The sequence below is a fragment of the Acomys minous genome, assembly GCF_964271855.1.
Source record: "Acomys minous genome assembly, chromosome: 5".
NCBI lineage: Eukaryota > Metazoa > Chordata > Mammalia > Rodentia > Muridae > Acomys > Acomys minous.
The window spans coordinates 70831084-70848939 of NC_140494.1; the positions used below are offsets into that span (position 1 = coordinate 70831084).

At 41.6% G+C, this 17856-nt stretch overlaps 1 long non-coding RNA gene across 1 annotated transcript in view; it reads left to right on the forward strand.

Moving 5' to 3' along the window:
- LOC311598017 overlaps positions 1–2913 on the forward strand; it is a 33416-nt gene extending 30503 nt beyond the window's left edge. Inside the window, exon 3 of the long non-coding RNA XR_014779437.1 lies at positions 2845–2913. This is a non-coding gene — a long non-coding RNA (uncharacterized lncRNA). The remainder of the gene's footprint in view (positions 1–2844) is intronic.
- Positions 2914–17856: the final 14943 nt, after the last annotated feature.

A 17856-nucleotide genomic window follows, 5' to 3' on the forward strand; every position in this document is an offset into this window, starting at 1 on the left:
ATTAAAATTATTAAGTTTAAACTCCTCCACAAAAAATGCATATTTAATGAGCCTGCTCCATCCATCTGATGTAAGAGTCAAGCAGCACAGAAATGCATGAGGTCATCCTGTGTTCTGTGGTGTTCCCTTACCAGCCTACCAGTCACACAGATGCTTAAAGCCACTTTAATCATTAATAGTAAGAAATAAGATAATAAGATGCCAGACAACAGATACTATATTACATGAGGTTTATTAAATGAGCATGGGGAGAGAAGGAAACGGGAGGAGGAGGATACCCCAGAGAGAGACAGACAGACAGACACAGAGACAGAGAAAGAGAGGAAGAGATAAAGAAGTAAGAGAGAGGGCCACAAGGAGGGTTTGGCCTTTTATAATTTTGGGGTGGGCCATGCCCCCATGGAAGGTAGGCAATGACATCACAGGTAGGCAGACTGGAGCAGAATCCTATCAGCCAGCTTGGCTCCTGCCTTACAGCCTAAAAAAAATGCAGGGTTCCAGGTTTGACATTCATAAGCAAAGAGAGCTGTGGGGCTAAAGCCATCGAGATCCAGAACCTTGGTGTAGACTCATGAATATTTGTTTTACTTGGGACCACAGCACTTCTTCGTATCCAGGTTCCACAACTCTGATTCCATTCTTCCACATCATGAATTTCTTCTAGGGAATACTCTATATTTATCATTGCCAAAAAGCCAGTCTTTTCCCCAATCAAAGACAGAGTTTTCAGAGATGTTAAACAAGTCTGTCATTGCCTCCCTCATAAAAAAGCAAAGAAGCAATGATGGAAAGGTGGAAGGAGGCAAAGACACAGAGTAGAAGACAGGCTGCTAAGTGTATGGGGGAGTTGGATTATGAAGACAACAGCAAAACAGGTTGCTACTATCAGCTCACACAGAGAAAATGAGGACTGGCTGAACTTTGAGCTGAAGTTGCATGAAGTAGACATTAGATGTCCATACTTTCTGCTCCAAACACAGCTTCTTAATTGTGCGAGTGCAGAGGGCACGTCAGGGTGAGGATGGAAAGCTAGAAGGGATGTTGCTTCTAGGATGAAGACTCGGAGGAAACATGCAGCTATGTGCCGCTTACGTTCAGGAAATTGTCCGTCTCATCATCTATGACAGGTGCACTCCCAAACAGCCTAACTTTAGCAAGTTGTTAAGTGCTGTAGAAGACCTATGGAGGGGACCCAAATAAACCACAGTAATGATTTCTCTCTGAGAAGCTGATTTAGGTAAAAATACCCAAGAGCCCTACCATGCTGGCCACACATTTCCTTTGCTTCCTTCAGCTGAGAAGCTCAGGTCCCATTGCCTACAAACTAGATGCCAGGGGTTTCTCTGTTCTGTCATATTATGTAGTGATATTAACTCAGTGTTTTCTTTGTAAATTTTCTTTGTTTTTGCCTTTTCAAGGACAAGTCTATCTTGGTTATCTTGGACACAAAATAGGGAAATAGAAAAAAACTTTAGTGATCAAGATAAATACTTTAGATAAATATTTTAGTGTGATTGAAAATTTTAAATTCATGCCAAGAAAATCTTAGAAAAAACCCACAATTTTTAATAAAGACAAGATCAGTGTCACACCAATATATTATTTTGCCTAAGGCTTCAGTGCTGCTCAGCACAGCACTGTTAGTGCCACTGCCTTCTGATGTTTTATGCTTCAATTTTCTTCCTTCGTGTTGTACTCAAACTAACTGGTCGCTGCACCATTTTTCTTTGCGAGACTGAGATGGAACAATAAGAAAAGAAAGAGTGTAGCCTGTCTTCTGAAATACAATGAATGCCCCATGATTTTACTTTAAATTGGTGCTGTTCCCTCATATGTAGTTTCCATCCCACAGAGTAAGGCATAGCAGGCAGTGCTCTGACCCTCTAGGGGCGGCTGGAATGCTGCAGCCTGTCCCTCCCACACCACTCACTGACTACTGCTTCAGCCCTGGAAGGAGGTGTTAATTATTTGCAGATGATAAGAATTGGACTTTGGAAAAAACCCACTGCAAACAACAATACCAGTCAACGCAGGCTGTGGTAGACAGGTTACACACAGCACAATTGCTGGAGCCTTAAAAGAGAATTTAAGATTTTTGCTGGAGATAAACCTGATTAAAATTATCTACACTCTCCAGGAAGTTAACTCTAAACATGATGTGTAAATAACAAAGAGAAATTTCAAATAAATACCTTTGAGAGAAAGGGCCTTTTGTAGAAAGGAGTGGATTGCTTGTCTTTGTGCCCTGCAGAGAGCAGAGAATTTCAGAACCATTTTATAGAGCACTAAGCATCTCAGAAAGAGAAAAGAGACCAAGAATAAAGAAATGACTCAGCTGGATTCTTGGTAGCTAACAGTTTTTTGTTGGCATTGTCTTTCTCCTTAATCTTTTGTAATCACACATACATAATTTGGTAATATTTTATACTTTTATAAACTGTATATGCTATCTTTCTAGGGAGCAGGTATGACAGCAAACCCCTCATTAATGCAAGCCCCATTGCGCTGGATTAATTGCCCAGTGTGCATCTGAGATTCTTTGCAGCATGATCTGGCTGGGCCTTCTGATTTTTAACTACTCTTTAAACAGCTGGGTAGATCACTCAGTTGACTTGCAAGAGCTGTGATCTGAGCTTGATATGTAGACTGCACACACAGAAAGAAAGAAAGAAAGAAAGAAAGAAAGAAAGAAAGAAAGAAAGAAAGAAAGAGGGAGAGCAAGGCAGATATGGTGACAGACACTTGCTGTATTGCTACCTCTCCATTACAGTGATAGAACACCCTGCCTAAAAGCAATGCATAAGAGGAAGAGATTATAGATTACTTTGGTTTATTTGGTTTTAGATGGTGAGAAACTGAGAGATGACATCCTCAAGATCAAGCACAAAGCAGAGATGGCAAAGTGGATGTGGGGTAAGACTACAGTCTCCCTCCTTCAGCAAGGCTGCACCACCTCTCTAAACAGCACCATCATCTAGGGACCAAACATTCAATTGTCTGAGCCTATAGGGGTCATTTTTCCATTTAAATCGTAACACTTGTAGTCCCATTGCTTAGAAGGGTGGAGACAGGACATTCCTGGAGGCTTGGTTGTTAGTTAATCTAACTTAGCCTGCTTGGAAAGTTATAAGCCAGTGAGAGACAGAATGACAGTCAAGATTGCTCCATGATCATCACAGTAATGTGCACAGTGCCTGTGCATCTATAACAGACACATATCCTGACATTCATGAATGAGTTTTCATGCACACACACATACACACACACATACACAAATATTCATTAAGCTGTTAGTAGTTATTGGTCTGTAAGACCTAATATTGGAGCTGTGCTATGCTGTTCATCAGTTGTATAAAATGTAAGAAGTAAGCAATAAATGTGAGCTAACCCAGGCTCCCTGCCTTCTGAGTGTCTAGGGCCCTGACTTTCAACGTGTGCTCCAGGCTTGCTCAGCACTGCCAGAATGCCTTCTAGGATTGCAAACTTACATGCCTCAGCCTTAGACTTGTTGCATCACGACCACATCTCAAAGTTGGAATACTTGCCCCTGAACATGAGCCATGCATTGTGCTGTAAAAGGCCTCCCTGTAAGTTGGAGGAAATGTGTCTTGGTGACGCCAACCTACAATCTAATATGAACAGGTTTTAAAACTTTATCACCTCCTAAGCAAGAAGAAGTTTAAAGGGATTGTTACAATTACAAGAAGTCTCAGCATTTGTTTCAATCTGCTGCTGGGTGGACCTTCTCAGAGGACAGCTATGCTTGGCTTCTGTCTGCAAGTACAGTAGAGTATCATTAGTAGTGTCAGGAGTTGGCTCTTTCCTATGGGATGGGTCTTAGGTTGGGCCAGTCATTAGATGGGCATTCCCTCAGTCTCTGCTCTGTATTTATTCGTGCAGGCAGGATAGATTTTGGGATGAAGGATTTGTGGGTGGGTTGGCATCTGCCTCCCTCCACTGGAAGTCCTGCCTGGCTAAGAGGTGGCCTCTTCAGTCCCTGTGTCCCCCTCAACTAGGAGGCTCAACTAGAGTCATGCCCATGTCCTCCTAGGAGCCTACCAAGTTGCACATCTCCAGCTTGCCTCAGAGATGCCCTCACTTTTCTTTTCTGTCTCCCAGCCCTCTCAGCTCCTCCTCCTGCTCTGCCCACATCTGATCCGTCTCCTCACATGCTCTCCAGCCCAGTCCCTCTCTTCATCTACTTCTTCCATCTGTGTGAGATTCCCCTTCTGCGTGAGATTCAAGCATCCTCCCTCGGGCCCTCCTTGTTAATTAGCTTCTTTGGGTCTGTGATTTGTAGTAGTTTATCTTGTACTATATGGCTATCAGTTTATAAAAGACTACCTAACATGTGTGTCTTTCTGGATCTTGGTTACCTCATTTTTAATAACAGAGTAATATTCCATTGTGTAAATGTACCATATTTTCTTTATCCATTCTTTGGTTGCCAGACATCTAGGTTGTTTCCAGATTCGGACTATTATGAATAAAGCTACTATGAACATAGATGAGCAACTGTCCTTGTATAGTAGAGCATCTTTTGGGTATGTACCCAGGGGTGGTATAGCTGGGTCTTAAGGTACAACAATTCCTATTTTTCTAAGAAGTCACAAGATGGATTTCTAAAGTGTTTGTACAAGTTTGCACTCCTACCAGCAACAGAAGAGTGTTTCTCTTTCTCCATATCCTCACCATGTTGTCACTTGTGTGTTTGATCTTAGCCATTCTGACCTGTGTAAGATGGAATCTCAAAGGTGTTTTGATTTGCATTTCCCTTGATGACTGATGACACTGAGTATTTCTTTTGCTTCTTGGCCATTAGAGATTCATTAATTGAGAATACTCTGTTTACTTCTGTACCCATTTTTAATTGGGTTATTTGGGCTGTTGGTGTTTAATTTCTTGAGTTCTTTATATATTTTGGATTATTAGCCCTCTGATGGATATAGAGTTCGTAAACATCCTTTCCCAATCTCTTTGCTGCCTTTTTGTTCTATTGATAGAGTTCTTTGCCTCACAGAAACTTTTCAGTTTCATGAGGTCCCATTCATTAATTATTGATCTTAGTGTCTGAGCTATTGGTGTTCTGTTCAGGAAGTTGTCTCTTGTGCCTCGAGATCAAGTCTATTACCCACTTTCTCTTTTATTTGATTTAGTGTATCTGTTTTTATAGTGATCTCTTTGATTCAGTTGGAAAGGAAAAAGTGAAAGTATTGCTATTTGCAGGTGATATGATAGTATACTTATGTGACCTTAAAAATTCTACCAGAGAACTCCTACAGCTGATAAACACCTTCAACAAAGTGGTTGGATACACAACTAAAAAAATCATTAGCCTTTTTGTATACAAATGACAAACAAGCTGAAAAAGAAATTAAGGAAACAACACCCTTCACATTAGCCACAAATAATATAAAGTTTCTTGGTGTAACTCTAGCCAATCAAGTCAAAGACCTGTATGACAAGAACTTCAAGTCTCTGAAGAAGGAAATTGAAGAAGATATCAGAAGATGGAAAGGTCTCCCATGCTCATGGATTAGTAGGATTAACACAGTAAAAATAGCCATCTTACCAAGAGCAATCTACAGATTCAATTCAATTCCCATCAAAATGCCAACACATTTTTTACAGAACTTGAAAGAACAATTCTAAACTTCATATGGGAAAAAAAAAAAAAAACACAGACTAGCTAAAACAATCCTGTACATTAAAAGAACTTCAGGAGGGATTACCATCCCTGATGTTAAACTGTACTACAGAGCAATAGTAATAAAATTGCATGGTATTGACATAGAAGGAGACTACTTGATGAATTAAATAGAAGCAGAGGCAGAGACACAAAGGCAAATATTAAACAGAGCTTGGGAAGCCTTGTGGAGGAATTGGGGGAAGGATAGAAGGACTCGGAGGGGACAAGAACTCCTCAAGAACACCAACAGAGTCAACTAACCTAGGACCATAGGGGCTTCCAGAAACTTAAGCACCACCAAAAAGCATGCATGGATTGGACCTACTCCCACAACACATATGTAACTGACAGGCAACTTCATGTGCTTTCCCTAGCAATTGGAAGAGGGTTGTATCTGACATGGACTCCATTCCCTGCTTTTGGATAATTTCCTCCTAACGTGGCTGCCTTGCCTGGCCTTAGGAGAAGAAGATGCACTGAGTCCTGCTGTGACATGGTGTGCCAGGGTGGGTTTGTGGAGGAGGGTGCAGGGGGGGGAGGTGTTAGAAATCACTCCTTGTTGCTCAGAGCTCTATGTCATTGGGTCTCCATAGTTTTCATGCCTTGTCCACAAAAGACTGTAAAGCTTTGTGCATATTTTATTCACATGAATCTTCATAGAATTGCAAAGCTAGTAAGTTACTGTCAGGAAGATAATATTTGCTGGACTTCAGACAATGAGCCTCATCTATTTAAGTCCATATACTCCTAAGTGAAGAAACTGAAACAAGCCCTCACACCTCATATCTTGCCCCAAATCACACCAATGATCTTAAATATTTTGAGAAAATCAGCTACTCTTCTCATTGGTTCCCCTAGGGGCAAGCCTGACTCCATCAGTGGTTCTGAGGTCAGCTGTCCACTGAGCAGTCCTCTGTTTGCTGCCTCTGAACAACGACCACCTACATCATCTATCCCTGTCCTATGATAATCTTTCAAATTCTGTTTTTCCTGGGGTTGACCACATGCCTCCCCACATAGCGTATTTTGTAATGTGACTCATCTTTTCCCCAGGAACTCACTTGTTCACTGTCAGGTGTGCGAAGTACTGCATATCACAATTTCAGTTAATTAAAATAGTTGTTTTTAAGACCAGTATAAAAATCTTCACTCTTATTTTTTTCCTAATTATTCATCAGCATGCAAAGAATTATGGAGGTGCAGGAATTTCTGATGTAATTAAATATGCTCTCTGATGGCAGTAAGCTGATTCCCCAATTAGTGTTGACCCTCTTTGGTACCTTTACTTGGCCAGTTGCAGTCTAACACACATTTACCCAAGAGAAAGTTCAGACTGTTGAAAACAATTTTCCCAAACTTTTCTATCAGAGTCAGGGATGATTCACATATCCATAAGAGACAGCACCACGGAATTTGGACAAAAGCTTCAAATTTATCTGAATCCTGAAGTTTTTATTTTTAAAAGTATGCATGTGGTGATGACCCTTCCATAATGCCATATTTTTACTGCATATTATTTTAATCTTATTGGGCTAAACTAACAAAAACATTTTTACTTCTAAATTGTTTTTTAAAAAGCCAAACCTCTAAAAGTGGCATGCCATGTCTATTCTGTGGCTTTTTGTGTCCCCAGAACATAGCTTTGTGAGTTCACTGGCTGCGGTTCATGACATCACAGGACCTTGATAGTTTTGTAAGTATTTATTATGGAGAATAGGTCAGGCCTTTCTTTAAAGGGCTATTGTCTGAGCCCTGCTCTTCCAGGAAATTCAAAAGTCACAGTAAGAACATCCACTGCCTACAACCTCAGCATGTGTTTCTAACTAGAATGTAGAAGGTGAGACCAGAGCATATTCAGATATTTGCAGGGAGCTCCCAAACTTCCTAGTAACTGGCTATTCCTCAGACAAAACCTTTCCTAACTTCCTGTCCAGATCTTTGAGATATGCTACAATGTAATATTCTTGCCACTATCACCTGATATTCTTTTTGTCCTATCTGATGTCACAATGAAAACAGCTATGGAGTCATCAAGATGTATGTGTTCTATTCAAATCTTAAAACAGAAATGCACCTACCACATCCATTCCCTGGAAAGAGAGAAGATCCATCACAGAGAAGGGAGTTTGGAATTGGTGACCAGTGGCCATTCCACTGTGCCAAGTGTGGGGGACATTTCACTCAAGACTCAAGCAGTGGCATCAACAGACGTCTTGAGCCTCTGGGAATTTCCATAAGCCAAATAAATATATTTGATTTAAGTAACATAATTAGCCAGATTCAACAATAGTGATGGGTTATGGAAAATGTCTGATTAGCAATCTAAAGCTTCAGGGATTTCCTTGTCTTTACACCCTACCTCCTTCACCCTCCAACCCCCACTATTAGTACTTGAGTTACAGATGTGCACCGCAGCATCTGACTTTTACAAGGGTCCTGGTGATTCTAACTTGGGTTCAAATGCTTGAGGGGCATGTACTTTACCAACTCAGCCACCTTCCCAGCATCCTGAAGATTATTTTTTAACTAGTACATAAAACACAAAATTACACATAATAATGGTGTATCATTCAGTAGGTATAGAGATTGTACACTTTTAAAATCAGTTAAAATAGACCAAATTCTTTAACTATTTACTGTTGGTTTATAGCAATTTTAGAAACTTTCTTCTAGTTTTCTGAAATGCACAATGTCATTATCATCTCCAGCCACTGCCCTGTGTGAGGGCATTGCAGAGCATCTCTGCTCCTTTCCACATGTGATGTGGTACCCGTTGATGACCCTTGCCCACCCTATTCCTCTCCATCCTCTATTGCTCCAACACTGGTAGTCATTATTCTGTGTTCAACCTCTCTGAGATCAACTCTTTCAAATGCCATGTGTAAGGACAGCCAAGTGCCATTTGTCTTTCTTTGTCTGCTTTATTTCATTTCTTGTAATGATCTCCAACTTAACAAATGTTGTTACATGGAACAACACTTCATTCATGGTTACAGATGAAAAGTACTTTATTATATATCCACCCACAATTCTAAAGGGATTAGTATCAGCTTAAGACCCCAAGACCAAGTTCTCAGCACGAAGGAAATTATTTGACCCAGAGGAATAGAGGTCAAGGACTAAGAGACAAGACAGAAGATACAGGATGAGAGAGAAGTGCAGAAAGGAGCAAGGGAAATAGGTAAGAGGTGTTTGTCTCACAGGAACAAAAGAATTCCTCTGGGTAGAGAGGGGATAAACAAGGCACATAGGCAAACTGTCTGTCTTGCTTTTTTTTTTATCTCTTATGCTTTATTCACATTACATCTAGATTATTATCCCCTCACCCATATTTTCCTGTTCCCACCCTCTCTCCTTCTTCTGCCCTATTCCCCTTCCATAGACCTCTGACAGAGGGAGCCCTCCTTCCCTACCATCTGACCACATCCTGTCAATTCTCATCAGGATAGCCTGCAACCACTTCCTCTATGTGTCGGCAAGGCCTCCCAGCCAAGGGGAAGTGACCAAATCACAAATACCAGAATTCATATCAGGGACAGTCCCCTCTCCCCCACCCCAAGTGGAGAATGAGCTGTACATTGACTACATCTGAACAGAGGGTTCTCTGAATGCATTGTCCTCGGTTGGTTGTTGCATCAGTTTGTGCAGGCCCCCCTGGGTTCCAGATCCTCGGGCTTTGATGGACTCTCTGTGGAGCTCCTGACCCCTCCCAGTCCTTCCATCCCCCCACTCTTTCACTACAGCTCTCAGTGCTCCACCCAGAGACCAGCTGAAAGTCACAGCATCTGTCCTGAAACCCCATGGGGGGTGGAGTCTCTCAGAGGGCATCTGTGGTGGGCTAATATCCACTTATGAATGAGTATATACCAAGCATGTCTTTCTGGGTCTGGGCTATCTTTCAGGATGATCTTTTCTAGTTCTATCCATTTGCCTGCAAATTTCAAGATTTCTTTGTTTTTAGTGGCTGAGTAGTATTCCATTATGTAAATGTAGCAGATTGCGTTGAATCTGCAGATTGCTTTTGGAGGTGGCCATTTTTACCATGCTGATCCTCAAGATTCAAGATCATGGGAGGATCTTTCCATCTTTTGATATCTTCAGTTTCTTTTTTCAGAGACTTGAAGGGTTTTTTTTTTCATGCAAATCTTTCACTTTCTCGGTTAGAGTTACACCAAGATGCTTTATACTATTTGTCGCTATCATGAAAGGTGTAGTTTCCCAGATTTCTTTCTCAGCCTGTTTGTCATTTGTATACAAGAGCGAAACTGATTTTTTAATATTAATCTTGTGTCCAGCCACTTTGCTGAAGGTGTTTATCAGCTGTAGTAGTTCTCTGGTGGAATTTGGGGGGTCACTTATGCACACTATGATTATTATCTGCAAAAATCAATACTTTGACTTCTTCCTTTCCGATGTGGATCCCCTTGCTCTCATTTTTTTTTTAATGTATTGCTTTAGCTAGAACCTCAAGTACTATATTGAAAAGATATGGAGACAGTGGGCAGCCTTGTCTAGTCCTTAATTTTAGTGGAATTTTTTTTAGTTTCTCTCCACTTAATTTGATGTTGGCTATCGGCTTGCTGTATATAGACTTTATTATTTTTAGGTATGTGCCTTGTATCCCTGATCTCTGCATGACTTTAAACATGAACAGGTATTAGATTTTGTCAAATGCTTTTTCAACATCTAAGGAGATGATCATATGGTTTTCTTCTTTCTGCTTATTTATATAGCTGATTACATTGATGGATTTCCATATATTGAAGTTATTCTATGAAGCCACAGTCACCTGGATACCTAAATTACACAAAGACATAACAAAGAAAGAATTTCAGACCAATTTCTCTTATGAACATTGATCCAAAAATACTCAATAAAATATATGCAAACTTAATCCAACTACACATCAAAAATATCACTCACCATGACCAAGTAGGTTTCATCCCAGACATGCAAGGATGTTTAATATACACAAATTGTGGTTTACAAAGGTAAAGGGGGAAACTCATGTTAGAATGAGGTGTTTAATTTTAATTGGCCACGTTAATTAGTTGAGCCAAAGGGGTCTTTTGATTGCTGGTCTTCAATACTTTCATAACTGGGCCTTGGTAATCAGCCTCAGGAGAAGGAAATGGCCAAATAAGGGATAAAACATTGGTGGCTGCTTTATGAGTGTAATCTAAGTAGTTTCAGCAAGGCAGAGGGAATGGTGGGGAAGGGCAAGGCCTGCCTGCCAGAGCCATGTTTGTCATGTTTGAGATGGTGAGAGTCCTTCAAATTCCTTCACCTATTGATTAGTTGACAGGTGCTTAGGCTGCTTCCACTTCTTCTTTTCAGGGAACTGTGTGTGTGGATGTGAAAGTTCATTTGAAACCGATAAATGGGGACAAATACTCAGTAGTGGGGTTGCTGGGCTATAAGAGGGTTCTGTTTTCCAATTTTGGAGTTACCACTGTACTGTTTTACCTAATGGCTGTACTAATTTACATTCCTAACAACAACATTCAAGGGATTTCACTTTTCCACATTCCTTCTGAGACTTGCTGTCTCTGGTCTTTTAACAAAAGCTTTTCAGACTCGAATGAGATAGCATACTTCACCATAGCTTTGGTGTGCATTTACTAAGTAATTAGTGATGTTGGCCATTCTCATAGACTTTTTTATTTTTTAAAGAAACACCTACTTAGGTATATATAGTTCTCATTTTCATTTAATTTGGTAAATTGGGTTTTCATCACTGTGACAAAGTGACCAGAAAAATCAACTTATGGGAAGAAACATTTATGTTGGCTCATATTCTCAGTTCATATAGTTCATGGCTATATTTTTCTGGTTCTGTAGTAAAACATGGAATCATGAGAAGGAACATCGAGGGAAACACCTCAAAAGTTTCAAGTCCCAAGAAGAAGGGTTCCAATGGGAAACAGAGGAGAAATGAGCTAGAGTGATGAGGAATGAAAAGAATTAAAAATCATTGCCTACAAGTATAAAACAGTAAAAAAGAAAAGTGTGTAAAAGTAGAAGTGAAAAGATCAAAGAGATGCTTGTCTCTTTTTTAGTGTTAAGTTCAAAGTACCCCTGTAAGGAAGAAAAGTAAAGTTTATATTTCCATATGCAATAGAAAGGACTACACATTCCTCCTCCAAAGAAAGGAATAGAGGGTTGCCAACCAGACTAAACCAAAGCAGAACACGGCAGGGTAGACACTGTGCACCACAGCTCTATGCCTGGCATCTAGGCTTTCAGGTGGCATTATGTGGGCTCCATTGAGTGTGGGAAGCCATGTTTCCAGCTGTGCAATGTGGCTGCTGGCTCTGCTGGGTGCCTTCTGCTTCCCTCAGCAGACAGTGTCCCAGCCTTCCCAGTAGCCTGCCTCCACTGCATCTGACTTGTCACTTTTCTAAGCCATGCACAGCCTCCACAGGCACTTCTTACTGGAAATCTGACATCTTACATGTTTCTGACCTCTTCAGTTTTCCAAAACCTTGATGGAAGCTCCTGTAACTCCTGCAGTTAAAAAGTCAGATTTTAATCCTAAAATCTTTAGATACAATGTGCTTTATAAGATCTGGGTACTAACAAGACTTTAGTTGTTTTTATTTATGTTATCTTCTTCTTACTCTAGATATCACTGTAAGCAAATATGCTGGGAATGCCTTAATTTTGTCTCTGGGAAGCAAACATTGTGGTTACTGTTATATACACTGTATTTGTTTGGGTTTACTTAACACTTGCATCTTAAGCTATTTATACTATGTTTCTTGTGCATTCGTTTTATTATCCTAAGGGAGCTAAAAGCTGGCTTTAATGTTATATATCTTAGTATTTTAATTAAAAACTGTATTTCAGCATGTTTAATTCTACAAAGCTAATTAATATTAGTAGAAAAAAATGAGGAGTAAGCAATGGTCTGGATTTTGCTCTTACAGTATGAGTTGCCCTGCAGGAGACTGCCTGTCTGGAAGACCTCTAGCAGAGTCTGGTCCTTGTCCTAGGACTACCACTAGCTGTTTTTTTCATCCTGTCCTTGGCCACTGGCAGCACTAAAATGGTGGATTAAGGCAAAATTACATTTTTTTTTTGAGTTACAACTAATTACAGATAATATTATGGATCCAAAGGCATAGAATTATGGAGTTGACATACCAATCAATGGAGTCCTGTTTTATTTATGACGTTACTCAAGTCCTCTTAAGTCTTGCAAGACTAGCAGGCCTCATAGCATCTGCCTAACTTCTTACTCTAGACATTCTGTACATAAAGATACTATGTAGACATTATTGGGGACAGGTTGGCTCAGTATTTTTAGAGACATTTATATAAACCAAGTAGGTGCAGTATAGTCTTCTTTTTTATATATTTTATTAATTTATTCATATTACATCTCAATGGTTATCCCATCCCTTGTATCCTCCCATTCCTCCCTCCCTCCCATTTTCCACTTACTCCTCTCCCCTATGACTGTGACTGAGGGGGATTACCTCCCCCTGTATATGCTCATAGGGTATCAAGTCTCTTCTTGGTAGCCTGCAGTATAGTCTTCTAAAGCGAGGAATAGCCTGTTTTGTTGGTTAAAAAAAATAGAGTAAAAATATGGGAAGAAGCTTCAAAGAGAGGAAATACAAGTTATCAACGATGTCAAGAGAATGGCAGTGTCTTTGTGTGCAGAGATTGATGGGCTGGTGGACTGCTTTGGCAAGTCAGTAAAATGTTTGACTAAGTGTCAAGACATTCAGTCTGGAGTCACTTACTGACAGCAAGCCATCACACAGGGATTTCAGTGTGATTTATGATAATGACACTCGGAAAAACCACACCACAGGCTTTAAAATTACCCCGGCCTCATTAGGATGCTGATCCTTAATGCTTGTTGGATGAGTAACTGCTAGTAATTGTTTTAAACCTTTCTCCACCTCTGCTTCCTTGTTTGTGCTGTGAGGAGTCGCTATCATGAATGGAAAGGACCTCCCACCCTCACTGGAAGGCAGCTCCTCAGAGGAGTTGAGCAGTTATCATCTTAAGTCACAGAATATAATAAAGTGTATTCCCTCTGTTTAGCTCATAAAGTGGCTATCAAGGTGATTGAGTGGGTCTAAATCAATCTACACAAGAAGTAAAAATCCAAGGCAAACACCAATAACACTAAATAATATTCCACTTTCCCAAACTATAAAATACTATCAACTTTGATAATTTTCTTAAAGACAGGGTCTTGCAATATAACCCAACCTATCATTTATATCAACAATCTCAGCATCAGCACTGCTGCTGACAGGAATGTTTTTAATTTCATTTGTGAATTTGTCCTCTCAATTTTGGCTGATATGTGTCTTCATAGAATTTCCAGCCCAAAGCAAGAATGCAAAGGAAATCAATTGTTTTAAGAACCTTCCTATGAAATAATGTTCTTTTTCATTTTAATGTTTTATTGGCCTATGTTAATTACAAATAATAGTGGTTTTCATTATGGCATTTTCACACATGCATATAATGTATCTGCATCATATGCACTTGCCCTGTGTTCTCATCTGCTAGTCTTCCTTTTGTTTTCACAGTCTTTTACATTTTGGGTGTCTGAATGCGTCTGCACTGGGTTCACCCTGTGCATCTCCTATCTGTCTCTTTCAGTCGCACTACACCACCCAGCCTGAGGTCAGGTGCTCTGGTTGCTGCTGTTCATTTACTGTAAGCATGCACCCTGCCACCCCAGGATTTGTGGTCCTTGCTCTTCTCAGCTGGGCATTCCAACTTCTTCCCTTTGGCTCTTAAGGCCAGGCTTAGTTTCTGAGATAAAATCAAATCCAGGGACATTATTACCAAATAAATTCAATCCTGTGCAGGGTTTATATCAAAATCCCTCTATCCACCCTGGTGCACAGAGCTAGAAAATTCAGCAACCTCATGATTCCTGCCCTCCTCCCTGCTAATGCCTGAGCACACAGACAATTCTAAGCAGATAGAATAAGGCACCTGGGTCCCTGGCTGGATCCTTGGCCTGTTCAAGGATGTTCACATTACATGCATTCAGTAAATATTATTATGGGTTAAATAAAGTACAGGATAGGAAAGATGGTCTGAACACTGACTGTGATGGGTTCCAACATCCATATCAGCTAGAAAACACAAAGATATGATGCTCTTCCAGCTGGTACAGGGATGAGAGATAAGATAAGAAGCTGAGAGGGAAGTGGCCAGAGGAGCAGGACACAGGGTACTGATTTATTGTTGAATCTAAGAGATTGTACAGACTGTAGTTCAGAATTTCCTAATTTTATGGTTCAAAACAAGATCAGATAGAAACTCCCTACCCCTGGTAGGAATTCTCTGAGACCCAGGCTTGATCTCATTTCTACAGTTTTCCTAACGGGTTTCCAAGTCACAGGAATCCATGATTCTTTCATCACCTCCATCACTCCAGCCCCATGTTCTTCTCGCATGGGCACTCATTTTCTGTCATTCTGGTTGGCTTGGAGAAGCAAACATGGAGGTCTTTTCAAACATTCGCTCACTTCTGTGATGAATATCTTTCCTGGTTTAGTAATCCCCGGAGAGCACTATAACATCAGGGTGCAACACAGACCTCACCCTCAGCTGGCTGGCAGCTCTTTGCCCCGTGCAGGTGTAAAGTTGTGGCATCCGCAGCTGGCCTGTAGCAGCTTCCCTTTCCCTCGGTGTGTAGCAGCAGTGAGCAGGGGCAGGAGAAAGCCTCTGCTACAGCTTCTGCTCCTGCCTCACCTACTGGGATCCTCAGTCCTCGGCAACACCCAGGTCACTGTGGCCAATTTGGGAACTGAGGCCCTCGGGCCTGGAGATGGCTCTCTGGAGCTCTGGTACAACAGCTACCGCTCCTCACAACCTTTTATCATCAGTTCACTTTCTCTCCATCTCTGCCTTTCTTTGCCCTGCCACAGTCACTCGGGAACTGTATCTTTGCTGGCTACTGATAGGACAGATTCGTGTGCTTCTCTCTGCCTGGAGTGTATTTGAAAGCTAATGTGTGATCTGGGGCTACTTGAGAGCCAAAGAACCAGGTGGACCATTCAAGAACTGCATGCTGGGCACGGCAGGGATGACTTAGCCAGGAGCCTGCTGCCTCCTGCCAGTAGATGGGATGGTAGGAGGCAGACAGCAGGGTCAGCGCAGTCTGGCAGGTAAAGGGCTTCTGCAGTTTCCTCAGTGTAACAGTGGCTGCTAATGGTCTACAGTGGGAGGTTGGGACCATGGAATAGAGACACACTCTGGGATGCTTAGAAACCCAGTTCCAGGAACTGGGCACTGGGTCTGATCCCCTTAAGCCTCCTCATCTCTCAAGCAGCAGGTGTGCTGGGAAGCCAGGACCACAGAGTAGGGAATGCTGGCTGAGCTGTTCAGAAGCCCAGTATCACGAATACTAAGTCAATCAGTATCAGGTCCACGTGGGGAGCAGGGAATAACAAAGCACATGGACAGCACTGGTCAATGTGGAACCTCTAGGCAGCGTAGTGTTGAGCTCTGCCTCAGCACTGCAATGGTGCAGTTCTCTGCATTGTCCAAGGGATCGTCAGCTCTCAAGGTGAATCTAAAGGCTTGCACTTTTCAGCAGCCACCTATGGTACAAACACCAGCTGAGAAACGGGGTCTGTACAATGGCTGTGAGAACTGCAGCTGTCACATTGTCCCTGCCTAACTCACAGCCAGTCACTCAGCTCCTCCACTAGGGAAAGGACTCTTTCTCTGGCCAAGGTGAAAACAATTCATTCAAGCTTGTGATGGCAAACAGTCTGCTGTAAACTTTCAAGAAGTCCTGGATGGAGCTGGGCCTTCAGCAGCCAGGGAGACCAGCGTGAGTTCCTGTACAGTTGTCTCAAGGCTCCATAGGCTATTCCAGATGACTAGTGCTGCTCCACAGGCTACTCTAGATGACTGGTGCTGCTCTACAGGCTACTCCAGATGACTGATGCTGCTCCTCAGGCTATTCCAGATGACTGGTGCTGCTCCATGGGCTATTCCAGATGATTGGTGCTGCTCCATGGGCTACTCTAGATGACTGGTGCTGCTCCTCAGGCTACTCCAGAAGACTGGTGCTGCTCCACAGGTTATACCAGAAGACTGGTGCTGCTCCACAGGCTACTCCAGATGACTGGTGCTGCTCCACAGACTTCAGTCTAATTGCTTACTTGAGTCCTCTTGTTCAGAGCCTGTGCAGCAAGGGAAAGACCAATTTACCTATATGTCTTTTATTTATAAATAGATGAACATCAGAAGGAATATTTACAGTACAAACTTGAAGGACTCATCACTAATTCGAATAGCAATTTCAACATATTCTTGACACCCAGTCAACGGCCAGGAATAGGAGAGTGCCTCTTATTTCTCTCAGGCATTTCACTGCTCCAAACTGATTAATTCAGTACCTTGCTCCCAACTTTTCCAACTTCCACTGCCCAAGGTAGAATTCTCTTTCTTTGTTTACGTTTAATGCCCAAATGTCTCTTTCATATTTTCATAAATGATCCATAAATGATTCATAAATATCATGTTCTTCAAACATGTTTTCTCATTCTCCTCCTCTCCCTTCTTGCTCCCTGAGGATAGAGACTTCCTTTTGACCACTACAAACAGGAGAACTTGACTGCTGGGGCAGCTGAGCTTCCCATATGCTTCAGCAGGAGGCACAGTTTTCAAGTGACAGGAGAATACATGGATGTATACACTCCTTAGTCACCGACTGTCTGGAAGGCACTGCACAAAGAGTAAACGCAACAGCTCTCTCGTTAAACTGTGGCATGATTTTTAGCCAAAAACAAAAGGGAGGACCTTTGTCTCACATCTCAAGCTAAACTACAAGCCTGAAATATATGTTGAGTCTTCTAGGAACACACACACACACACACACACACACACACACACACACACACACACACACACACCAGATATTCTCCAGTGTCTTCTTGTTTACCACCAAGCTTGCTCCTAAATCTTATTTGCAGCCAAAGAGAAGGCCCCCAGACAAAACTAGTTATTTTAGACCTATTTCTCACTCATAAACTCTAGCAAAAAAAAAAAAAAAAAACAGGGTAAAAAAAATCTAGCTAACATTACTGCCACTCATGTCTCTCAGCACCAGCTTTGGCCTCTGGTCCCATAGGCCTACAGTGAATCACAGAGGCCATTTTTCTTCAGTGACT